The 27,252-nt window shown below is 35.7% G+C and overlaps 1 protein-coding gene across 3 annotated transcripts in view; it reads left to right on the top strand.

The window, feature by feature from the left end:
• The window catches only part of CDH18 (cadherin 18), a 1,123,324-nt gene that overhangs the window by 319,049 nt on the left and 777,023 nt on the right, over nt 1–27,252 (top strand). For all 3 annotated transcript variants that reach the window (XM_025387876.1, XM_025387869.1, XM_025387867.1), the window contains exon 2: nt 16,730–16,788. The gene's annotated coding sequence lies outside the window, so the exon portion shown is untranslated. The remainder of the gene's footprint in view (nt 1–16,729; nt 16,789–27,252) is intronic.

The following is a 27,252-nucleotide window of genomic DNA, read 5'->3' as shown; positions in this document are numbered from 1 at the left end:
AAATAAAAATTAAATTATCCCTGTTTGCTGAGGATTTGATCTTATATCTAGAAAAATCTAAAGATTCAACCAATACCCAAGGGAATACCCAAAAAGACACAATCACACTTATGTTCTTGCAGCACTATTCACGATAGCAAAGACATGGAATCAACCTAGGTGCCCATCAGCAATGGACTGGATAAAGAAAATATGGTACATATACACAATGGAATATTATGCAGGCATAAAAAATGAAATCATGCTATTTGCAGCCATATGTGTGCAAGTGAAGGCCATTATCCTAAGCAAATTAATGCAGGAACAAAAAAATAAATGCAGTATGTTGTCATTTATAAGTGGGAACTAAACATTGGGTACACTTGATATCAAGATGGCAATGATAAACACTGGGGACTACTAGAGAGGGGAGAGAGGGAAGGAGGCAAAGGCTGAAAAACTACCTATAGGCTACTTTGTTCACTACCTGGGTGATAGGGCCATTCATATTCAAGCTGCAGTGTCACACAAAATACTCATGCAACAAACCTGCACATGTACCTCATGAATCTAAAATAATAGTTGAAATAAAAATGGCAGATTTGATAAATAAATTCAGTTATGTTTCAAGGTGCAAAATCAAATTACAAAATTTAGTAGTGTTTCTAAACATCAATAATGATATATGAGAGGGAAATCAAGAAGGCAATCCCTTTTACAATGACTACAAAACACAACAAAATGCCTAGGAATAAATTTAACCAAGGCAGTAAAAGATCTCTACAAGGAAAACTACAAAATAGTGATGAAAGAAATTGAAGATGACACAAACAAATAGAAATATATTTTATACTCATGAATTGGAAGCAGTCTATAGATTCAGTGCAATCCCTATCAAAATACTGACATCATTTTTTTTCACAAAGTTAGAAAAAGCCCTACAATTTATATGGATTTAAAAAAATGAGCCCAAATAGCCAAGACAATCCTGAGGAAAAAGAACAAAGCTGGAGGCATCACATTGCCTGACTTCAGATTATATTACAAGGATGCCTCCACATTGCCTGTCTTCAGATTATATTACAAGGCTCTAGTAACCCGAACATAATGATACTGGTATAAAAATAAACACGTAGATAAATGGAACAAAACAGAGAATCCAGAAATGCCGCCATATATTTCCAGTTAAGTGATCTTTGACAAAGATGACAAGAACATACTTTGGGGACAGGACCTCGATTTTAGGAAATGGTACTGGGAAATTTGGTTATGAAACTGAATCCCTATTTCACACTATATAAATTCTGTGCATTTTCTTTAAACCATCTGAACCATGAATACTGCCTTATTTATTGTCTATATGAGAAAAATATCCAAATGTATAATCTTCAAACTTTGAATTGCACATTTATACATTCAGTAGACTGGCTTTGTCTATCCAGATGTCCAACACCTGAAATTCAGATTGCCCACAAATGAACATATTATGTGTTCCTTCCAACTCCTAAACATGTTCCACATTTTAGTCTGTCATATTTTTAGTCATGAGGTTACCCTTTACTAAATTGTATAAGACACTCTCTGAAACATAAGCGCATACCTTCCAGAGTTAATTTAATCTTGTGTATTTTACCATTATTTATCGCTCATGTATCTTCCCCTCTTCCTTTTCAATATTTAGATTTAAAATATCAAGGCTGGGCGAGGTGACTCACGCCTGTAATCCTAGCACACTGGGAGGTTGAGTTGGGCAGATCGCTTGAGGTCCGAGGTCAAGACCAGCCTGGTCAACGTGGTGAAACCCTGTCTCTACTAAAAATACAAAAAAAAAAAAAAAAAAATCAGCCAGGCGTGCTGGCACATACCTGTATTCCCAGCTACTCACGGGGCTGAGGCAAGAGAATCACTTGAACCCGGGAGTCAGAGGTTGCGGTGAGGTGAGATCGCACCACTGCACTCCAGCCTGGGCGATAGAGTGAGACCCTGTCTCAAATAAATACACAAACATACTTTTTTTTTCTTGTACTATGGCAATAGTGTAACTATAATTTCTATATTTATTTATTATCTCCTCAATTCAAATTGCTGCCAAAAGGAAATTTTTAGAGTGCAAAGCTTTCAGGTTATTTTCCTGCATAAAGCATTCTGTAGTGTGTTAGTCAGGGTTCTTCAAAGAAATAGAACCAATAAGCTAGGTAGATACAGATTTATTACAAGGGATTGACTCACTCAATTATGGAGACTGAGAAGTCCTCCAATCTGACATTGGCAAGCTGGAGACTGAGAAAAGATGGTATTGTTCCAGTACAAACCCAGAAGCCTGAGAACCAGGGGAGACAATGGTGTAAGTCACAGCCCACATCAAAGTCCCTAAAACCAAGAGTGCCTGTATCCAAGAGGAGGAGAAGATGGATGTCCCAGCTCAAGCAGAGGGTGCATTTGCCCTGCTTGCCTTTTTTCGTTTATTTATATCTTCAATAGATTTGGTGATGTCCACCCGCCTTTGTGATGTCAATAGTCTTTACTAGCTACCAATTCAAAAGCTAATCTTTTTCAGAAACACATCCACTGACACACCCAGAAATAATGCTTTCCCAGTTTTCACGGCATCTCATAGTCCAGTCAAGTTGGCACATAAAATTAATCTTCATGTCTTGTCTTTTATCACCAGTAACAATGATGTTTAAGAAAGGTGCTTACTGCTCTAGCAATGTAAAAATGTCTCATGGTATAGGCATAAAATATTTATATTTTTAATTTTAATTTTTATGCATAAATCTATCAGAAAGGTACATCCAGTTTTCCACTTATTTGAAAATAAATGTAAATTTTTTTTAAAAAAAATTGATACTCCTTCAGTCTTGGTTTAAGTCCTTGTTCTTAGCTTACTATCATCTTTGGCATTGCCCCTGTGCCTTATATTCCTGGACATTCTGAAATAAACTGGCACTTTTATTTTGAATATTTCTTTTGTCAAGCAGAAATTGTATATATCCAGATAATTACAAAACTGTACATTTATTCCAAAGGAGTTTTGCTATGTATTTTTTTCACAAATAACAAAACACTCTTGGCATTCATAGAGGAAAAAGGAGTTTATTAAATTTTTTTTGGACTTTTTTCTCTTGATTTTTAGGAATATTTTTCTATAATGAAACACTCTATTTTTCTCTATAATAACCAGGGGAAAAAAGGTTGTCTCTTCAGAGAAGTATCAACTCTAACAGAAAGTGTAGTTAGAGAAAAGGACATAAATATTAGGGAGGAAATATAAAATAAATGTAATTTCAAAGTTGCTCATTATCTATAATCTAATATGAATAACTGTTGTGTTTTCTTAGGCAAAATTGGGAAAATTATGACATTTGTTTGTCTGAGATTGAATTGAGTTTATTTAGATATCTTCAGGTTATCTCAGTCGCCTCTTGTATCATTATCAACATGTATCCTGAGATTATTTTTCTTTTCCTTAAATCTTTGTTCTTATTGCCAGAAAAGCATTCTTGGGAGACTAGTCACAGCAATAGATTTGTCAACCAGTAAAATGGAGAATTTAGACTGTGCTTGATGAATATCTTAGCTCACATTCCTGCTGGGCATAAAAATGTACCCAGTCTGTCAAAGAAGCACTAATTTTATATCACTCTAAAGCCACATATTTTTCAAAACCAAGACTTTGACATGTAAAAATATTGGACTTGTTTTATTACGTGTGACTTTTAAAAAATAGTTGATTGTTAATAATGAATTAGACCATATAGAACACTTAAGATACCTAACAAGATTTCTCCACTTTATGGTATTTTGTTGTGTTGGTTTCTGTGTCTGTATGGGGTTTCGTTGTGGTAGTTTCTGTGTCTTTATGTATATAGATAGCTACAACAGCCATATTTCCAATTGCCAGTTTTACATGATCTATTGAAGAATAAAATGGTGCTTCAGAATTAGCATGATACAGGATGGTGAAAAATTTGATATTTTATATATATATACACACACACTATTAAATTAAATATTTTCATATTTAATTCATATCTGACTTTGGGCTATTAGTCACAAATTGTAATGATTTGCTGAAGTAATTGTATAATAATTATGCTAATATTTACATTTTTATGCCTTGGGATAATTTTAAAGCACTTTTTGATTAAGATTCTTTGGAGAACTCAATATGCAAACTAGTAACTTGGTCGAGAACATCAATATCTTTGTTGGCAAAATTCACTGTTTTTCATAGAGTATTCATGGTCTGGTTGTAGCATTTAAACTGAAGCATTATTATATCTGTAGTTAGCACTAACTAGGTAAATAACTCAGAAAAATTATCCACTTGAATTAAAATAATAAAGTATATAAAGTATATAATAAAGAGATGCTTATAAAGTATAATTTATTGATTGCATTTAGGCACTTTTACATTGTTATTAATTCATTTTACAAAATAAATATTTAGATTGAAAGAGAAATACATTTTAATGACTATGTATGAGTAGAATTGATATGCAATTTATTCTACATACTGTTATGTGTTTGTATTTTTATATTTAGGTAAATAAAATTTAAATTACCATAATCTTTTCCTTAGCTAGTGGTAAACAATGAAGGAGCTCACACCTGATGAAATTTATAGTCTTCTTCTCCAGCCTATGCACAAGCTGGTGGATAGTTTTTGATCCCAGTAGAAACATGAAAATTATCCAGAAAATAATATTAGTAACATTTCTGGTAAAATGGGGGTTAAATTTCAAATCCAACTGATATGTTTATAAAATAAGTGGAGAATAAGAGTAGTCAGGGTTCTCTAGAGGGACAGAACTAATAGAATATATATATATATTTTACATATATAATCCTATTATATACTCCATATTATATATGTATACATATATATATAAAATATGGAGATTATTACGTATTAACTTACATGATCACAAGGTCCCACAATAGGCTGTCTGCCAGCTGAGGAGCAAGGAGAGCCAGTCCGAGTCCCAAAACTGAGAACTTAAGAGTCCAATGTTCTAGGGCAGGAAGCATCCAGTATGGGAGAAAGATGTTGGCTGGGAGGCTAGGCCAGTCTCATTGCTTCACGTTTCTGCCTGCTTTATATTCGATGGCTGCTGATTAGATTGTTTTCTCCAAATTAAGGGTGGATCTGCTTTCCCCAGTCCACTGACTCAAATGTTAATACCTTTGGCAACACCCTCACAGACACGCCCAGGATCAATACTTTGTATCCTTCAATCAAGTTGACACTCAATATTAACCATCATGGTAGGTAACTACAAATAATGGGTACCCATAACTCTACTAAAAATCATTAATTTGGAAAAAAATTAGGCAATTAAATGTTGTGACCATGAAGCTCATATGTTATCTTCAGTTAACAGAGGAAAAAAAAAAAAGACTTATTTTCTTTGAGGTCATTTTTTTTCCAGTAATATAGGTTTACATAAAATATTCTAAATCATCAGTGAAAAATGTGATTATTGCTGAAATGTGACATGAATGTAACAATATATTAACAGTGTTTTACTGTGTTGTTCTCTTAGATTTACAAGAGAATGAAAAGTTAGATTGAAAAGTGTCTTCTGTGAACACTGTTAGTGTATTTCTCTACATAATAGCATAAAAGTTGTCCTATTTAAAATTCATTATCTTGGCTGGGTGCAGTGGCTCATGCCTGTAATTCCAGCACTCTGGGACGCTAAGGCAGGCGGATCACCTGAGGTCAGGAGTTCGAGACCAGCCAGACCAACATGGAGAAAACCTGTCTCTACTAAAAATGCAAAATTAGCCAGGTGTGTTGGTGCATGCCTGTAATCTCAGCTACTCTGGAGGCTGGGGAGGAAAATTGTTTGAACCTGGGAAGTGGAGGTTGTGGTGAGCTGAGATTGCGCCATTGCCCTCCAGCCTGGGCAACAAGAGCAAAACTCAAATAAAGTGAAATAAAATAAAAAATTTATTATCTCAATTACCTTATCTCTGCACTAAGGTGAGTCAGTTTGATCAAAACATTTGAAAATTATATTAGTTTTAAGAACCGGGGAAAGTTCCACAGAGAATATTGTGAAGTGATTGTGTATACGTATGTCATCCTTTTGAATGATGCAGTTTTAAAACATTACTTCATCTTTGGTTAGTATTTAATGGAATTTTACCTTTATAAATTAGAGAAATTGAGTAGAACAGGAAAGCTACTGGCTATGCTTTTCTTCAAGGCAGAAAATAGAATTAACACAATGTTCTCTGCTTTGGAAAGAACATGCAGCTCTGGAGGGTAGAACAGTAGACTACTACATGCCGTGGTGTCTCATCATTTCCATGGCGTCTTACACCCGTAGCGAGAAATGCTAGCATCTCATTGCCACATCACTGATCATTATTCATACAGAACACACACGCTTGTTATTAGATAACTCTTTGTGTTTACTAGTAAATAAAATATTTAATACTACAAATACTTAAAAAATCATAATGAATTTAAAAAGTAAAATAATTTGTTTATTTACCAATAAGCTGAATCTCTCTAGGTTCCTCTCTGATCTCTTGTTCTTCTCTCTTATGTGGGGTAATCAGTAAGAAGCAAACACATTTTTGACTTCCATGTTTCAAAATACTTAGTGTATTGATTACAATAGTGATTCATGCCTTTCAGAGTTGAAAAACTTAAAGTATACATAGACTTAGAACACATTCATAAGTATTCTTTTATTCTCCAATACATTTTTCATCAAAAAGTCAACTCATCTACTGACTTTCAATTACCATGAGACAGACAGTGTTTCTCACAATTTTAGTCTTAGAACAACTTTGAAGTCTTAAAACGTATTAAAAATCCAATTTTTTTATGATTTGTATGAGCCAATATTTACTATATTATGAATAAAAGGTAAAGAGTTTAAAAATATTCATTTCACAAGCTTATTTAAAAATAATGCAGATGTAATATGTTAATAAAAATATTTTAAACAAATATGTTTTCCAAGATGAAAAAAATTAATAATAAGTTCATCATTGTCTTACATTTTTGGCAAATCTCTTTAATGTTTGGCTTCTGGCATAATAGAGCCAGCTGAATTTTTACAGCTGCTTCTCTGTTTCAGTCATTGCGATATGCTGTTTAGTTGAAGCACGTAAAAAAATCTGACTTTATTCATACATGTAGTTGAGAAGGGAGGCATTTTAAAATCCTTTGTCGGATAGTTGTGAATTTTTTAAATAGCACACCCAAACTCGACAATTGGTAGTTTTTATAAAGGTTAATTGCCAAATGGAAGCTGAAACTACCTTATTAAACTTTCATATTGTGTTAATTAAAATCCATTGTTCAATCTTACACTATGAAAACATATTTGTTACCCATATATTATTTGTAACATTTTTTTTACCCATGCATCAACCATTTTTTTTTAAAAAAGTTGTTCACAAAGATGTATGTGTCTTTCAATATGGACACATATTGTTTTAAAAATCACAATTGCTAATATCAATAATCTGATCAGGAAATTCTTTAAGTGTTACAGTACTATCAAACTCATGGGGCAAATACAAGCTTTCCAAAATGTTATATTTGTTTGAAATATTGAACTTCATCACTGGCAACAAATGCTAACAAGTAGTATCCTTGAACAGAAAGGGTCTCTTTTCACAGTCAAAAAAATAGGTACCCAATACCCAACTTTAAGCAATCACAATTTTTTTCTGACACTATGCAAAAACAAAAAACAAACAAAACAAACAAACAAAAAACTAGATATAAACGATGTTCCATGAGAGAACAGCTAGTGTAGCTCACAGCTCACAACTCCAAGTGCCACACATGTACTGGGCTTCATAACACAATGTTAGAACTTCATGCGTAGTTCCGATTACTACACACTGAATACAAAAAACAATGCATATTCGAGGGTACATAATTTTGTGTGTGTGTGTGTGTGTGTGTGTGTGTGTAGTTTTTATCAAGGAGAAATTGACATATTTTTCCCTCCCTTCATCCCTCTGTCCCCCTGTCCCTCCTTCCCCTCCCCTCTCCTCATCTTCCCCTCCCCTCCCTTCTGTTCCCTTCCCTTCCTTCCCCTCTTTCTTCCTTCTTTTCTTTTTCTTTCTTTCTCTTTTCTTTCCTGCTTGTGTAAAGTGTTGAAGAATACAATGAGTCGTAATATGGTTTAGAGTCACTTTCTTGATGTATGCAAAGGCACCAGTGTTTCTCAAACCAATTAATTACTTAATTGACCAATTTTTAATTTACGAATACAAATTGTATATATTTCTAGCATGCAACATGATAACTGATATCCCATTACTCAACGGCTAAATCAAAGGCATCAGTATTTTTACCCACCATCATTATTTTTAGCATCACTGTCACTGTCAACACAGTGGAAACAAAAAATGCATCATTTGATTATTACAAAAATAGTTTCAGCCTTGAACACCCCTGACAGGCTCTCAGGGATCCCCATGGGGCTCGGGAACACATTTCAAATACCACTGCCCTAATTTAATTTTTGATGTCACATTCTCAGTACCTTAGAATTTATGCAAAGGTATTATGGGAGAACGACATAAAACCTGACATAATTTAAGAAGACATTTTAATGAATAATTTTATAGAAAACATTACTATCAAGTTTAGGTTCTCATTATCAAGTCCCTTCCAACATTGTGAAAACACATTGCAGAGGACTGACCTAGTTATTGCTCTGTGAGGCCTTTAAGCCAGGGCTGCTAAATTATTGTCACTTACAAACATAATTAGCACATCTCATTAGCTAATGAAGATAATGACCATTAAAATTCTCTCCCAATTTACGGTTTCCCATTTATCACAATTTAACAACAATGCTGTTTAAGGGTAATAACAAAATTGGCTTACAAATGACCCCTACACTAACAAGCAGTACTTTGTATCAAGGAGTGAAATATTATTTATTCATTGCATCCTAATTATATTATCTAGTGGAGTTGTATTGCTGATGACATTCCAATGCTATTCAGTCAACACAATCTGAATTATCATTTTTAGGTTGAAAGTGCAAAGCCACACCACACAGAATATAACTACTTTTCTCTGGCAATCTTTATTTACAAAGCATTTATTGTTAATTTCTACATTCCAAGGAGCAATGGATTATTTATTCATTGCATTCTAATTATATTACATAGTAGAGTTGTACTGCTGATGATTTTCCAATGCTATTCAGTCAATACAATCTGAATTATCATTTTAGGTTGAAAGTACAAAGCCACACCACACAGAATACAAGTATTTTTCTCTAGCAATTTTTTTTTTTTTTAGACAGAGTCTCGCTCTGTCACCCAGGCTGGAGTGCAGTGGTGCTATCTCGGCTTGATGCAAGCTCTGCCTCATGGGTTCACGCTATTCTCCTGCCTCAGCCTCCCCAGTAGCTGGGACTACAGGCGCCCGTCACCACGCATGGCTACATTTTTTGTATTTTTAGTAGAGACGGGGTTTCACCGTGTTAGCCAGGATGTTATCGATCTCCTGACCTCGTGATTTGCCTGCCTCAGCCTCCCAAAGTGCTGGAATTAGAGGTGTGAGCCACCACTCTAGGCCTCTAGGAATTCTTATTTACAAAACACTTATTGTTAATTTCTACATTTCAAGTATTTAAATAAAGGATAAATAATTACTGATACAAATAGACTATAAAAGCATTTCATAAATAATCTTATTTATAATTTGTAAATGCTCTATTTTTCAAACTCCTTATTTTGTTTTTTCTAAAAATTTATTTTCTGGGTTTTTGTTAAGTACAATTTAAGGATATATGACATAATATTTTTTAAAGTTTTCAAAATTGTTAACATTCTCAAAAGGATAATATGGAATGAAATACTATTTGGGGACTGCTGAAATAATGCATTTATATTTAAGCAAAATGTTCAATTGGGAATTTATGGCTTCCTAATATTATTTTGAGGGTTGATGAATTATTGGTCTATTGCCATATGACAAATTATCATAAATGTACTGGCTTAAAACAGCATCCAATTATTTCACAGTTTTTGTAAATCAGGCCTGTTAGGCCTGAGTTGTCTGGCTGTCACAAGGCAAAGCCACGTGTTGGTCAGGACTATGATTCCACCTGAGGCTCAAGGTCTTCTCCAAGCTTATTTAATTCGTTGGAAGAATTTAGTTCCTTGCAGTTGTAGAACTAGGTTTCCCATCTTCTGCTGGCTGTTAGTCAGATGTCACTTTCAGCTTCCAGAAGTAGCCCTTAGGACCTAACCAAAATAGTATCTTACTTCTGCTAAGTCAGCAGGAGAATCAGCTTGCTATGATGGAGTCTCACAACGTAACGTAACATATCGTAACGTAATATCATACTAACAGACTGACTATGCCATCACATTCTTAGATCCTACCTACACTCAAGGTAAAATGATTACACAGTACCTGTACAATAGGGGATGGGAATCTACCACTCTCTGACATAGAGTTATTTAAGTCTTTCTGAAATGCAAAATATGTCCACCCCCTTTCAGGGTTCCTCAGATTCTCATCCCATTGCACCATCAGCTCAAAATCCAGAATCTCATCACAATATCGTCAATTCAGTATAACTTATAAATCAAATCCAAGCGTATATAAGAGGTCTCAGTGTAATTCATTAAGTAGAGCTCCTGGAGCACAATTCTCTGCCTGTGAACTTGCACAATTTAAGAGATAAGTTATTGTCCCCCAACTCTCCCAATTTATAATGGTGGAACAAGGATAGGATTTTACTTATCAACGCTGTTTCAAAAATAGGAAAAATGGAAGATGAGCAGCAATAACTAGTCCGTAACACCCAATCAAGAAAATCCAGCATTTCAGAAGTGTTGGGGACAGCAATAGCTAGTACCTTACACTTCTGAAATGTTGGATTTTCTTGACTGGATTTTATGGCTTATCTAAAGGCTGTGGCTCTTGGTTGAGAAAATCTGTAAGGCATACCCTTAATTTATTGAAAGGAACTTAGTGTGAATTAAGTCTTCTTGACATTTTGAACTTTCCAAGATTTTAACTAAAGGTTGTGCAGTCACATCTCCACTTTTTTTTGTTGTTTATAAGATATACTTTCACCAGCCATTTTTGGTAGGCATCTCTTGCCACTTGGCAAGGCCAATTATTTTAAAAATAATCTACTTCTGTTCATGTCTAACCTTTCCGCAATCTCTCTCTCTCCTCTCACATTGTACTATAAACTGCAAGAAGAAACCGGGCAGCATCTGTGGCATTTAGCTATACAGTTGATGCTTGAACACCACAGGGGCTAGGGGGACTAACCCTCTATGCAGTAGAATATCCACAAATAACTTTTGACTTCTCAAAACTTAACTACTAATAGGTTACTGTTGACCAGCAGCCTTAGAGATAACATATACAGTTAACACATATTTTGTATATTCTGTGTATTAAATACTGTATTCTCAAGTAAGCTAGAGAAAAAAATGTAAATAAGAAAGTAATAAGAAAGGGAAAATAGATTTACTATTCATGAATGGAAGTAGATCGTCATAAAGGCCTTCATCCTTATTTTCTTCACATTGAGTAGTCTGAGTAGGAGGAGGAAAAGGAAGGGTTGGTCTTGGGGCCGCAGGGGTGGCAGAGGTGGGAGAAAGTCCACATATAAGTGGAACCATGTAGTTCAAACCTATGTTGTTCAAAGATCAGCTATATATCCAATTTCATCATTTAAAAGCTCTGATTGGTGCATAACCACAGGACACAGCTTTCCTAACATTCTTTTACTGCATAACACAATTCCATCTCTTCTAGCTTTCAGTAACATTCCTCACTTTCCTCTGAGCCCTCCCTCAGAGGGCTGAGGGCCTGAGCATCTTCAAAATCCAGTTTTCTAACAATTGGTTCAGGGGGATTTAGATTTTCACTCTTGTGCTTCTTAAAATCCTTCCAGCTTCTACTAACTTTCTGGTTTCAAAGCCAGTCACACTATTTTTAGGTATTTGTTGCAGCAGCACACCATTTTCAAGTCCCAAACACTATATTTGTTTCCTGTTGTGGGTGATAAATTATCTCAAGGCTTCCATGGGTCAGGATTTTGGACACGGCCTACCTAGGTTCTCTGCTCAGGGGCTTTACTAGCAAAAATCAAGGTTTTAACTACAGCTTGACTTATGAATTTCATAGTGAATCTCAGGGTCAGTACACCTGGAGTTCATCTTTTGATTATTCATACCAGCTTTCTCTGAGTTCTTTGTATACAAAACCAGGCAATTGCCACCTCTTCATATTCCTGTAGTGTTAGGGTATTTTAGGACTTTCTGTTTCTGATTTAATGATACTGAACACATAAATATGAAACTAATAATAACCAAAAACATTCATGTTGTAAGATTTGGGCATTGAATTGAAAAATAATTAAAATTAAATACAAATAAATAAAAACTAAAAGTTATAACCATATATGTGATAATTTGTTCAAAAATTAATTGGTGGATTTTTGCTGATCCAATATCACATTAGAAATAGTGATTTAAGGTTAAACAGCATTAATATATCCAAATTTATGTGCAGTTTAACATTACAAACACAACTTTTCACATGGAGGATTGTCCTTTCTGCTGTTTAAATTCAGTTATTGGAATGCTGACTGAAACCAAGTATAGTAAAGATGGTTAGCAAATTAAATGAGTAAATATTGGATGAAAAAATAGTTTTTGAATATGAGTTTTCCTTGGAGGAGGACGTGACTTCGGGAGTAAAGCTTACTTCAACAGACATCTTCTATGTATTTTTTTCTTAGTGACACTCTTACGGAGAGTTTCTGATTTTTAAAAATAAAAACTTGAATTCTCATTTTTATTTAGCCTGGTTCTATAAAAACACAATGAGAAACTTACAACAAAGGATTCCAATATGTTATTATGCTGCCACATAATATTATGTTTTGCTGTTGTTATTTCTGGTCAACCTGCAGAGACTTTAGTTATTGTGATTATATTATAAACCTGTAAATTGGAGAATGAATTGAAATGAAGGGCTCTGCAAAATAACGTAGAAAACTTTGAAGTACTGACCTATATAATAAGTGAGAATACATTTTGTACAACTACATACATATTTTTAACACATTCCTTCTCTAGTTAAGCGTATACTTTATTATTTCAAGAGCTCAGACATGAAAATGAATACTGCTGAAATCTTCTGTAAAATAATCGTTGCATTTTAAAACATTAGGCACACTGAGATTGATAAAGGAGACAAGATGGTGTGATTTAAAGTGAAGTGAAATATATGTTTCTTAGAAGTAAATATTATAAATTCTTTTTCAAAACTATTTGAATGAATTGTTTCATTGCATTTAAATAAATGTATACAATGCAGGAAATTGAATTGTTTATTGGTGACATTTCCTAATTGACAGAGTTTTTGTCAATATACTAAGAACTATTGAAACTTAATTTTCTTCTGTCAGATATTAAACAGTTATTCAAGGAGACCGTATCACATTTAGAGTCAGAGCTGTGCATTGGGCTCTATGCACTGCAGAGGGTGCTGCTTATTCTATGGTAGCAATAGAGCCAAGATAAAATGATCAGCCATATGCTTTTTGCCTTCTTTCCAAAGAGTCTATATTAACCTTAGCACAAAATGTCAGCTATGTATAAATAGGTCCCCACATGCTTACACATGATTTTCCATAGAGTATAATATTCTAATAACTCAATTTTTAAAATTATCGCTTGAAAATCTTTGCTGCTTCTCACCCCAAATCATGTAAGCCTGGGTTGCAGTGTACATATTGTGCATTAGTTGTGATGAGCACCAGTTCCTAATGACAGCCCACGGGAACACTGTGTCATCAATAGTTCCTGGAATTAAACTTGGAAATCAGTCACATCAGATATTATTTACTCTTAGTTTTAAGGTGGTCATTTTGGAAAAGGTCCATGGAGGTGTTATGGTAACCCTGAAGCTTATGAGTACTACATGTTCTAACAGACTCTGGAAGTTTTGCCCTGACAAGCAGATAGAGGATGATGTTGGATGGATGGATAGATACAGACAGATAGATGATAGACAGATATATAGATGATAGACAAGAGACCACCAAGCTACTACAAATCTCGTTTTTCTCTTAGTACTTCCAGAACATCATAGCCCATTTCCTACTTTTCTCATCCTAGTGATTGCTATTTCTCATTTCCCTGACTTTAAAGGACTCAGTTCTTACATTTCACTCTTAGTTAACCCCTTGCAGACACTTCAGACTCTCTTCAACTCCCGATTTTTTTCACCCAGATTCCAGCTATCAGGTATCAGACATTTCTACTTTGACGAACACTGACACATCTTAACTTCTGTCTTCACAGTACTTAGGAAAACTTGATATACAATATATATTTGCCTATTTGGGTGTATACTTTTCTCTCATCCACCCCTCCCAGCATGCCCAAAATGTGAATGTGTCCAGAATTGGTGGGTTCTTGGTCTTGTTAACTTCAAAAATGAAGCCTCGGACCCTGGTGATGAGTGTTACAGTTCTTAAAGATGTTGTGGCCGGAGTTTGTCCCTTCAGACATTCAGATGTGTCTGGCGCTTCTTTCTTCTGGTGGGTTCGTGATCTCGCTAGCTTCACGAATGAAGCTGCAGACCTTCCCAGTGAGTGTTCAGCTCAAATAAGCAATGTGAATACAAACTGTGAACAGCAGCAAAATTTACTGTAAGAGCACAAGAACACAGCACCCACCACGTAGCAGGAAACCAGAATGGCTTGTCAGGCAGCCTGCTTTTATTCCCTTATCTGACCTCACCCACTTCATGCTGATCGGTCCATTTTACAGAGAGCTGAGTGGTTCATTTTACAGAGAGCTGGTTGGTCCATTTTGACAGAGTGCTGATTGGTGTATTTACAATCCTTTAGCTAGGCACAGACTGCTAGACAGAAGAGTTCTCCAAGTCCCCACTAGGTTAGCTAGATATAGAGTACTCATTGGTGCATTTACAAACTTTGAGCTAGACACAGAGTGCTGATTGGTATATTTACAATCCCTTAGCTAGACATAAAAGTTCTCCAAGTCCCCACTAGACTCAGGAGCCCAGCTGGCTTCACCTAGTGGGTCTCGCACCGGGCCGAGGGCAGAGCTGCCTGCCAGTTCCGCGCCTTGCTCCCATACTCCTCAGTCCCTGGGCGGTTGATGGGACCGAGCGCGCTCCTGGAGGAGGCTCCCGCCCCGCGAGAACTCACCGCCACGGGGTGTTCCGGCATGGCGGGCTGCAGGTCCCAGTCCCGAGCCCTGCCACACGGGGAGGCAGCTGAGGCCCCGCGAGAACTCCAGCACAGTGCTGGCGGGCTGGCACTGCTGGGGGACCCTGTTCACCCACTGCAGCTGCTGGTGGGGTGCTAAACCCCTCATTGCCCTGGGCTGGCGGCGCCGGCCGTTCCAAGTGCCAAGTGCGGGGCCCGCCAAGCCTGAGCCCGTGCCAGCGCCCGCCGGAACTCGCGCTGGACTGTGAGCGCTGCGCGCAGCCCCGGTTCCTGCCCCTACCTCTCCCTCCACACCCCCCTGCAAGCGGAGGGAGCCGGTTGTGGCCTCGGCCAGCAAAGAGAGGACTCCCACAGTGCAGTGGCAGGCGGAAGGGCTCCTCACGCGCCGCCAGAGTGGACGCCGAGGCACAGGAGGCGCTGAGAGTGAGGGCTGCTAGCACACTGTCACCTCTCATAAGTACCATGAGGGTAGTGTCTTTTATCTCTTTTGTTATGTGTTGCATTCCTAGTATAAATAATAATGTTTGGCACATAGTAACACTCAATAAATAATTGCTGAATGACTGACATACTCCTAAAATGTTTGAGGCATCTGTTTGAGCTCTGTAAGTGTAATTTTTATCAGTTTTAGGAAATAGAAATCATGTATCAAATCACATTGTCAACTAAGGACATAGGAAGCTGATTTGGGCTAAGGTCAGAGAATAACCATAATTCTTATGTTCCTGCTTTTGGCTTCTGAAAGGGATTATTATCTTCTGAGTACATATTTTTACCTCTTAGTTTTCTTCTTTTAATGTTGACTTTCCAGTGTTAACACTTCAATCCAATAAGCATTATGTTGTGTATACATACAACATATATATTATTCGGTATACTGCATGTAATGTATGCATTAGGGATTATATTCAAGTTTAATTTATTGAAATAAAAGTCATAATTCTAGAACAATATATATTTTAATTGATTTACAATACTCCCTTGCTAATCATGTTATACTTCAGGTTATACTGAACGTTGTTTCTTGCATTTCTATTCATATTCTCTTTGAAAGTATAGTGGTTATTCAAATCATAAAACATTAAATTTATGAAAATAACTTTTATAAACATTTTCTATTATGTAAAATCATTAAAATAGTTTATATTTAAATTTTGACCATGTTTAAGGCGTAATATTAAGTGTTTAAATAACTTGTAACACTGAAGTTAAAACTTCTTTATGTCTTGACGTACCAAGGGTCAAAGAACAAGACTAAATTGCCCGTGTCTACATGGCTAACACATGATGGAGCTAAAATTCTAACTGGACATAGTTTCAAAATGTCATCCCCTAAAAAGAAAAAAAAAATCTAGCAGTTCAAACCTATCAAAAATTTAGCTCTTCAAAAATGTATTTGCTCTCCAAACTCAGTTCTGTTTAATGTGTAACATAATAAATATGTTTTAACTATGCATAGATTTGTATGTGTTGAAATACATGTTTTATATTTTTGTTTTATTTTTATGCAGGACTCAACCACCGCAATATATAAGAACACACACCAAACGTTCCTGAAGTGATTTATAAGGTAAAACTTATAATTTCTGTTATAAATTATGCATTTATAAATTTCTGCTAAAACATTTCTGTGATAAATTTCTGTAAAAATATTATAGAAATGTCAAAATTGTTGTCATAGTTTCTCTTAAGGATCATCTAGAATTACACTGAATTATTTAGAAATTTAGCATATTCTGTGTTTTAAATCACTCTTTAAGAAACTCAACTTTTTTTTATTATATGGGTGGATACATGTGCAAGTTTGTTACATGAGTATATTGTACCCAGGTAGTGATATTGTACCCAGTAGTTTTTCAACCCATCCTCTCTCTCCTCCCTCTCCTTCCCTCCCTCTTCCAGTGGTCTTCCGTGTCTCTTTTTTTGCCTTATTTATGTCCACGTGTGCTAATTTTAGCTCTCATTTATAAGCGAGAACATGTGGTATTTGTTTTTGTTGTTGTTGTTGTTGTTGTTCCTGATTTAATTTGCTTAAGATTATGGCCTTCAGTTCCATTCATGTTGCTGCAGAAGACATGATTTTATTCCTTTCTTATGGCTGCATAGTATTCCACGTTGTATGTACCACATTTTTTTTTTTTTCCCAATCTACCATTAATGGACACCTAGGCAGATTCCTTGTCTTTGCTATTGTGCCTAGTGTTGCAATGAACATACAAATGCATGTGTTCTTTGGTATAAAGATCTATTTTCCTTTGGGTATACGCACAGTAATGCAATTGCTGGATTGAATGGTAGCTCTGTTTTAAGTTCTTTGAGAACTCTCCCAACTTCTTGCCACTGTGGCTGAACATAATTTACACTCTAACCAACATGAATAAGAACTCTCTTTTTTTTACAGCCTTTCCAGGATCTGTTGTGTTTGTGGTAGCAGGTGTCATTCTTTAATTCCATGTTTAGCACTCCCTTAAGGACCTCTTGTAAGGCTGTTCTAGTTGAAATAAATTCCCATAGCATTTGCTTATCTAACAAAAGTTTTATTTCTTCTGCACCTGTGAAGTTGGTTTGGTGGGAAATAAAATCCTTGGTTGTATTTTCTTTTCTTTAAGAATGCTTAAAATAGGCTGGGTGCAGTGGCTCATGCCTGTAATCCCAACACTTTAGGAGGATGAGGCAGGCTGATCACCTGAGATCAGGAGTTCAAGACCAGCCTGGCCAACATGTTGAAACCTGTCTCTACTAAAAATACAAAAATTAGCTGGGTGTGGTGGCACATGCCTGTAATCTCAGCTGCTTGGGAGGCTGAGGCAGGAGAATCACTTGAACCTGCAAAGTGGAGATTGCAGTGAGCCAAGATCATACCACTGCACTCTAGCCTGGGCAATGAGCTAAACTCCATCTCAGAAAAAAAAAAAAGAAAGAAAGAAAGAAAGAAAAAGATATGTGTCAATATATTCTGACTTGTAAAGTTTTTAGTGAAATGTCTACTGTGCACCTCATGAGTTTTTGTACATGACTTTGTACATGACTTGACCCTTCTCTCTAGCTTCCTTTAAGAACTTTTTCTTTTGTGATGACCTTGGTGAATCTGATGACTGTGTGCCCTGGGAATTGTCATCTTGTGTAGTATCTAGCTGAGCTTCTCTGTATTTGTTGGATTTACATGTCAACCTCTAGGAGAATTAGACTTTTGGGGACTATATCTTCAAATATATATTCAAGCGTCTTATTCTCTCCCCTTCACTCTCTCTCAGGATTGCCAATGAGTCATAGATTTGTTCTCTTCGTATAATCCCACATTGCTTGGAGATTTTGTTTAACTTTTTATGTTCTTTTTTTTTTTTTTTTGAGACGGAGTCTCGCTGTGCTCCCAGGCTGGAGTGCAGTGGCGTGATCTCGGCTCACTGCAAGCTCCGCCTCCCGGGTTCACGCCATTCTCCCGCCTCAGCCTCCCAAGTAGCTGAGACTACAGGCGCCCGCCACCACGCCCGGCTAGTTTTTTGTATTTTTAGTAGAGACGGGGTTTCACCATGTTAGCCAGGATAGTCTCGATCTCCTGACCTCGTGATCCACCCGCCTCGGCCTCCCAAAGTGCTGGGATTACAGGCTTGAGCCACCGCGCCCGGCCTTTATGTTCTTTTAAAATTTTTGTCTGACTGAGTTAATTCCAAGAACCAATCTTCAAGCTCTGAGAGTCTTTCCTCGGTTTGGCCGATTCCACTGTTAATTCTTCTGATTATGTTATTAAATTCTTGCAGTGAAAAGTTCAGTATGGTTATTTTCAAAAAATGATTATTATATCATTTAGCTGTTGGATCATTTTACTGGATTCATTGGATCCCTTAGATGGGGTTTTAATGTTTTCTTGAATCTCGATGAGTTTCCTTAGCATCCAGATTTTGAATTTGATGTCTATCATTTTAATTATTTCAAACTAGTTAAGTTCCATAGCTGGGGATCTAGTGGACATGTTTAGAGATAAGCAGACACTCTCACTTGAATTTCCAGAACTCTTCTGCTGATTCTTCCTCATCTGGGAGGATCGGTGTTCCTTTACCCATGGTGTATGTTTAGTATAAGTAGTTGGCTATGTTTCTGGATTCTTTCAGAGGGCTAGTCCTCTATACAAGACCTTTATGTGTCAGTGGATTCTTGTGCCTAGTTTCACAGGTATGCACATTAGCAAGATAATTTTTGGTGTTGTAGTTTGGGATACAACCTAGTAGATGATACTTTAGTGTAATGGCTGGTAGCTAGGCTACCACCCAGCTGCACGAGATGGTTGCATCTAGTCAGCCATCTTATCCTCCCACCCCTGAAATTACTCTTTTGAAGAATATTATTTAAACTATTGTTTCCTCAAATAAATAATTAAACATTTTCTTACTGGTACACTTTTCAAATGTCATAGGACATAGGACCATCAAAGTAGCATTGACATTATGCCAACTTTTAGAGGTGTTACTAGATTTTTTTGTAGTTCAAATGTAGAGATATAACTGTTCCTGACTATTAATAATCATTTACCTATGTAAATCTCTTTTACTGATAATGTTTACTAACAAAAAGCCCTTATCATTGAATAATAACAAATTATAATAAGTGTCAATGTTGAAAAATATAGATTGATAGTTGATAAAATATACCTTTCACTGTTTTGATGAGTGATTTTATTTTATTTTTTTTTTGCTTTTTGTTTTTTGTTTGAGATAGAGTCTTGCTCTGTCGCCAGACTGGAGTGCAATGGCGTGATCTAGGCTCACTGCAACCTCCATCTCCTGGGTTCAAGCAATTCTCCTGCGTCAGCCTCCTGAGCAGCTGGGACTAAAGGCGTGTGCCACCATGCCCAGCTATTTTTTTGTATTTTTAGTAGAGAGGGGGTTTTACATGTTGGCCAGGATGGCCTCGATCTCTTGACCTTGTGATCCACCCACTTCAGCCTCTCAAAGTGATTAATAATTTTTGTATACAGTTGCCTTGCGTAATAAAAAACAACTGCATAAATATTTGAATTTTTTCAAAAAATGAAATATAAGAAAGCAAGTTTTAAATCAAATATACCATTTTAACTTACTTTGTGTAAAGTATACTTCACAACACATATTCTGTATAGTTTCCTAACTTTTTAGATTAGTATGTATATGTGGTATGAAATTCTCATTATTTGTATAAATGAAAAGGATTAAAAGTGCTGATACTGCAAAACATTCAATATTCTCAAATCAAATCTATTGTTTCACATAATGTGTTCATTATTATTTTTGAGCATTAATTTGAAATATGGATCTTTCCTTTTGGTAATATATTAAATGCAATGCAGCAACAGCAAAATATAAACCAAATCACAATCCATTCAATCCGAAGAGACAAGGCCATCCAGTTTTTAAGTGTAGATCCCACCTGCCTCATCCCACACCACTGTATGTTTCTTCAATGCTCCTCAAAACACTCCAACCTTGATTACATTACAAACTCTCAGCAAGGTTGAGTTTTTCTATTACATCGACTCAGAACATATCCCTATTGCAAATACAATTTTTTTGTTTGAAAATACTTTTTGGATGCAGGAACACATGTTGTAACAATAAAAAAGATATAAAAAGCATATTATGAAAGATTTTGTAGCATACATGGCTTCATTATCTTAATCAATCATGTTATTACAAAGAAGCATAATTTTATCTATTGGTGTGAGCATACTTCATCATTATTGCAAAAATACTGTGGGTGGGTGTGTTTTATGGAAAAAATTGCATCAATCTTCCTGTCCCAGAATGCAAATGAAAAATTTATAACTTTAAAAATTAAAATATAATTATAATTTATTAAATTATTTATTATGTTTAAATTTTACAGCACCATCCCTAAGTCTGTAGGTAATTGTACACAGAATTATATTTATACTGAGTAAATTTTTCTGCATGTTAGAGCTAAGTTTCATAGCACAATTTCAGAAAGGGTTATAGTAGAGCTTGTAGAACATCACAGATTTTATCTTACAAGTTAAAGCTCAATTACAGCTCAGTTTTTATGTTAGTTCAAGTTTCCATGGCTTTAAGTCAAATTAACAGAGTTATATGCAATGTAAAGGGGAAGAATATGATGACAATGTTCACTTACTGAATTTTACCTAAATGCATTAGTCTAGCTGGGTGCCTTTGCTCACTCACATCTGTAATCCCAGCACTTTGGGAGGCCGAGGCAGGTGGATCACTTGAGGCCAGGAGTTTGAGGCCAGCCTGGTCAACATGGTAAAACCCTGTCTCTACTAAAAGTAGAAAAATTACCTGGGCGTGGTGGCATGCGCCTGTAATTCCAGCTACTCAGGAGGCCGAGGCAAGATAGCTTTCTTGAACCCAGGAGGCAGAGGTTTCAGTGAGCCGCAAGATGGCTCCACTCCAGCCTGGGTGACAGAACAAGATACAATCTCAAAAAAAAAAAAAAAAAAAAAAGCCATGGACCGTGGCTCATGCCTGTAATCCCAGTACTTTAGGAGGCTGAGATGGGTGGATCACGAAGTCAAGAGATTGAAACCCTTCTGGCCAACAAGGTGAAATCCCATTTCTACTAAAAATACAAAAATTAACTGGGCGTGGTGGCAGGCACCTGTAATCCCAGCTCCTCAGGAGGCTGAGGCAGGAGAATTGCTTTAACCCAGGAGGCGGAGGTTGCCGTGAGTCTTGATCACACCCCTGAACTCCAGCCTGACTCCATCTAACAAAAAAAAAAAAAAAAAAAAAATTGTCAGACTCCAACATTGCTGAAACATTTTTAAAGGAAGTAGAACAACAACAACAAAAAAGTGGAAGAAAAGATTTTACACAAATTGTCTTTGTAAACTGAGCCCTAATCATGTCTTTATGTTGACTTCACATTAAATCTCACTTAATCTTCGGCTCTCTTAAGTTATTCTTGAAGTGATATTGTAAAATATAACACTCTGAGAGCTTAAATATCCAGAGCGTTTCAACAGTGAAGACAGATTTGGTATTAATGTCCCTGAAAAAGGAAATTTTTTTCTACTGTTTTGGTTAGTCATGTTTGTAATTTTCATCTCAATTTGCATCCTTAAAAAAAAATCCCCAGTGTGGGAGTCAGCAGTTTCCTAGTTAAGGATGTGGGCTTTCATTTCTGAATGTTCACACTCTTCTTCCCATTTATAACTGATAAAAGTAAATATTTCATCAAAATTTTCTCCAGACAAAAAATTCTCCAAAAGGCACATTTTCACTTTAATGATTGATTTGTCTTTACAACAGAATTCAAAAGATGCTTGTTGATTTTTTAGCAAAGTAGAACCATAAACTGAATTATAAGTTTTAAAGGAGTTAATAGTTATTTCATAATTTAAGACTTTCCCGTTTAGTAGGCAATTAAATAAAAAATTATTTATTTAAATGAAATGAATGTCAGTACATAATTTATACAGATTTATACTAAAACTTATCTCACACCATTTTGATGAAGTTTTAAAAATAATTTTTTAAAAAAATCACATAATGAGTTTTGCTTGATCACATTATTTAATATTCTCTTTTGTTTTCAGAAAAATGCTGAGTACTAATATATCTATTTTTTGTACAGTTAATATTAGAAACAAAGATACTTTGCTGTGCTTTTCCAATAATACTTTAGTTGATTTTCTTTTTGTTTATTTATATATGCCTTTCTTAGTCCAATAGGTATTACCTATGTTGTTGCATAAAATAATCAAGCACATTGTATAACCTCACACATGGCAATATGTAATAGGCTGTAATTCTGTAGTCATTAATATTTATTTAGTGCATGCCTGAAATTGGTGTTTGTAAACTCATTTACTCCTCAAAATTACTCGTGATGTAGGTGTGATTACTTTCTAGAAGAATTGTGGATAAAATTGAAATGGTGTTATTTTAAAATATCAACTAAAACAAAAGTAATTAAGTTCAACATTTGCTTAAACTTGTATTTTTAAGTACAAAGCAGTGAAACTTGTCAAATGTCATCCAACAATCAGCATGGAGCCTCTGTCTGCAGAAGGTCGCCCAGGATTGACTTATTTTTCTGTTTGGTTTGAACTGGTAAAAACTCTGGTTTCTAGATACAGTGTTGAGAGGTATATACTCTGTTTCCCAAATAAGTAGTTCTGGAAAAGGGCATCAGAGAATTCTCTGTTTATGAGAAAAGTGGCCCTCAACTGCTTCTGCTGCTGCTGGTTTGGGTGCAGAGGTCCATGGCAAGGAGAATTTGTGCTTGTGTCTCAGATGAACATTTTTCCCTTGTCACATAGCCACAGTAGATTTATAAAGACTTGTTATTCCCTGGGGGACAGAATCAAGCTGACAGTTTATGAGAAAGAATATGATTATGCACTTTTCAAGTATCTTGCACATTTGTTGATGAACAGCATTATTCATGTTGCTTAAAGTCAAGCATCTCTTTTGCTTACTCAACAGTGTCAGCTGTTTGAAACATGTCTCATTGAAGAAATAACCCGGATCCAGTCGGCAGTAAATCTATCATCTCAGTATTTTAAGTCTCACCAAAATCTTCAATTTCTTTGAAAAGTAACCTTATATGAGACTTCGAAAAAATTCAGTGATCACACACTTAACATTTAATATAAATTGATGGAAAACTAGTGTGAGTTTATGAACAAATAATGTTTATATTTTTGGAAGATTGCCAAGTAAAATAATTATTTATTAGAAAAATGTGGGTAGATATTTTAGCGGTCTAGTCTTCTTTGAGCTAATTGCAAATTTTCTCATAAATTTTCTTGCTTCTAAATGTTCTGTGATCTTCCACTTTAATTAAAATTCTTTATAACTTGTTCTATGACTAATTATTTAATTATTTAATCTATGACTAATTATTTAATCTATGACTAATTATTTAACTACTATCTATTATTGACAAGTCAGAGTGGCAAAATGTTTTGTTTTAAACTACTAGAATTGTTGTTTTCCTAAAAATATATCTTTTTTTTTTTTTTTGATGGAGTCTTCCTCAGTCGGCCAGGTTGGAGTGCAGTGGCGTGATCTTGGCTCACTGCAACCTCTGCCTCCCAGGTTCAAGTGATTCTCCTGCCTCAGCCTCCCTAGTAGCTGGGATTACAGGCACTTGCCACCATGCCCAGCTAATTTTGTGTTATTATTATTATTGTTGTTATTATTATTTTGAGATGGAGTCTCGCTCTATTGCCCAGGCTGGAGTGCAATGGCACAATCTTGGCTCACTGCAAGCTCCGCCTCCTGGATTCACGCCATTCTCCTGCCTCAGCCTCCCAAATAGCTGGGTCTACAGGCGCCCGCCACTCCGCCTGGCTAATTTTTTGTATTTTCAGTAGAGATGAGGTTTCACCATCTTAGCCAGGATGATCTCGATCGATCTCCTGACCTCGTGATCCACCCACCTCGGCCTCCAAAGTGGTGGGATTACAGGCGTGAGCCACCGCGCCCCGCCCATCTTTCGTTCATCTATTACAGAATACCAATTCCGTCTTACCTGGTCTACTGTCTTAACAACTGTAGTTAACTAACCATATCAAGGAAAGTGACTTTACCATATTTATTTTTACATTTTACCTTTTTGCCTGCTCTATTGAATCCTGCTCCTGCTTCCCCTAAGGCTAGTTAACATTACTTAGCAAAAGATAGCTTCATATATACTAATTATATTTAACTAAGGAAGGAAAGTAGTGAAGGGCCAATTTTATAGAATATACCTCCAGAAATACTCATGGAGTATCAGGAGGCTGAGATCTGAAGAGGGGTAGGGAAGGAACAGCATCTTTACTCTTGGTCCATTTGCATGAACTCATTTATAGGATTAACAAAATGTTAGACTTCATGGGTGGGAAGGCATTAATTGTGAAGGAATCAACTGTGGTTGATATGGCTCCTGTGGATGAGGAGATGGGAGAAACCCAGAAAGAAGGATATCAGGGGTAAGCTGAGCATGAGGAAAAGAACTGAGTGGCCAGGAGTTGCAGTAGCTGATTAACCTATCATGTGATATTGCCTTGATTTTGAAAATCAAGGAAAACAAGAATTCCCAAATCCTAAGTATTTTCATGTTATGCAAAAAAATATGAGATGCCAATTTAAAACCAATTTATTATGTGATTTGCATATATACTTTCATTTAATATTTAGAATAATCCAGTTAAACAGGTATCATGTCTGTTTTATGGATGAGGAAACTAACTTGATTAATTGTGAGTTCTTCTGAAACTGATTCCTTGCTCTTAACCATCGTGAATGGGGGATGTATATAGTTTTATTCACCCAGAAATGCATCATGGTTGAGGCAATCTGGTAATCAAAGCCAGTGGTTTCTTCTTAATTATTAATAGATTATTATCTTGCTTGCATTTTTACTTCCTTTATTTTTCCCTCAAGTAAAATAGAAGAAATCCTGTTTCAAATACCTTCAAAGCATGTTCAAAATGTTGCTTCTTTATGAATTTTTTCCTGCCTAGAGTTTTATACCTTTGATTAAATTCTCAATAGATCTGCTACTTAAAAGGATTTTGAATAAATAAAAACAACAACAAAGGGATAGACACAAATCATACTGAAATATAGATCGTTTGGAAAACAGCTGTGTTTGTAACTGGTTTACTAATTACAGTAGGCCATCATTGATATACAAAAATAATGAATAGTCACCAGAATAAAGTTTGTGCAACTGAGAGAGGATTTTTATAAGGCAGTTTTATAAAAGAATAGCATGGCATCTATACACATTTTCTGACTTAATTTCTGTGTATTTAATTTGATACGTTATATAATTAACTCAAAGACAAACTGTGTAGTAAGTACTTGTTTGGGCCTACTACTTTTGTACTTAGCAGCACCTTATGAATCTATAGATAATATGTTCCATACTTTTATATGCTACTGCTTGCTTCCCTTCCCATAAATTGTGGTAGTCTTTCTTCAGCTAACCATCAATCAACATGGTCCTCCATTAAAACAAGGACAATAATAATCACAGCATCTCAGCATCACACGGTCCTTTTCTGCATAAGGGCTTGTGAAGCAAAAATAATGTTAACATTAGCTCTTGCTACATTAGCTATATATTACTCCCTTCTGAAAATCTGTATCATAGGACAGTTAAGAATAAAAGCTACTTAGACCATAATTTCCAAGGAGTGCCACGAAATACTGGGGATTTCGGTGCTACAATAGTGCTCTAAAGGTTTTTATTGTGCATTATATGCATGTTTTTATGTGTGGTGTGGGTGTATTTTAATAGGGGGCACTGACTTATCTCAAATCATATCTTTCAACTTTATGAGCATTTTTGAGTGATTACAATGCCAAGCTGTGTGCCAGGCACTGCAATTTAGGTTAGTGATCTCTTTGATTGTTCTTAAAATCTGATAAGAAAGGTATTACTTTCCCGATTTCTTCAGAGAAGAACTTATTAAACAACTCAATCTAGATCAAGTGGGCATTCACACTCAGGTTTTCTGGCTATAATTTTAGAACCTTCTCTCCTATCACAACTGACCTGTTTGACAGCTATTTTCTTTTTGCCTTACCCTGTGCTGTAATTCCTGTTGTACCTCAAAAAATAAATTGTTTTACATAATATTTATTCTTGGATTCGACTTCAGGCATATTTATGGGGATATAAAAATGATTTAGAACCTCTTTTGATACAGTTTCACTCGCTTCAGACTAGAATGCCATCTTTTTTAACATTATTTCAGAAATGGTGTATCCAGATTGTTTTGTATGAAGGTAAAATAAAGTTTGGGTCTAATTCCAGTGTGAAAGAGGGTTTTATTTATTAAGCCTGCTCTGCAAGGAAAAGAAAAGCCATTTTATAGAACTGAGGACATATCTACTAAAAAATGGCTGTTAACTTCTGATTTAATGCAACTCTTGGGTGCCAGTAAATCAGCAAGAGGGATACCAAGTCAAATATAAGATTTTTAAGTTTGGAGGTTTCTTGTCAACTATTGTTTTTTGCATTTAAATGCAGACATTAAATCTGTCATTTAAAGGCTGAATAGAATAAAGAAAAGACAAACTAG

This window comes from Theropithecus gelada, chromosome 6 (assembly GCF_003255815.1).
Source record: "Theropithecus gelada isolate Dixy chromosome 6, Tgel_1.0, whole genome shotgun sequence".
NCBI lineage: Eukaryota > Metazoa > Chordata > Mammalia > Primates > Cercopithecidae > Theropithecus > Theropithecus gelada.
This window is presented reverse-complemented; position numbering and strand designations above follow the sequence as displayed.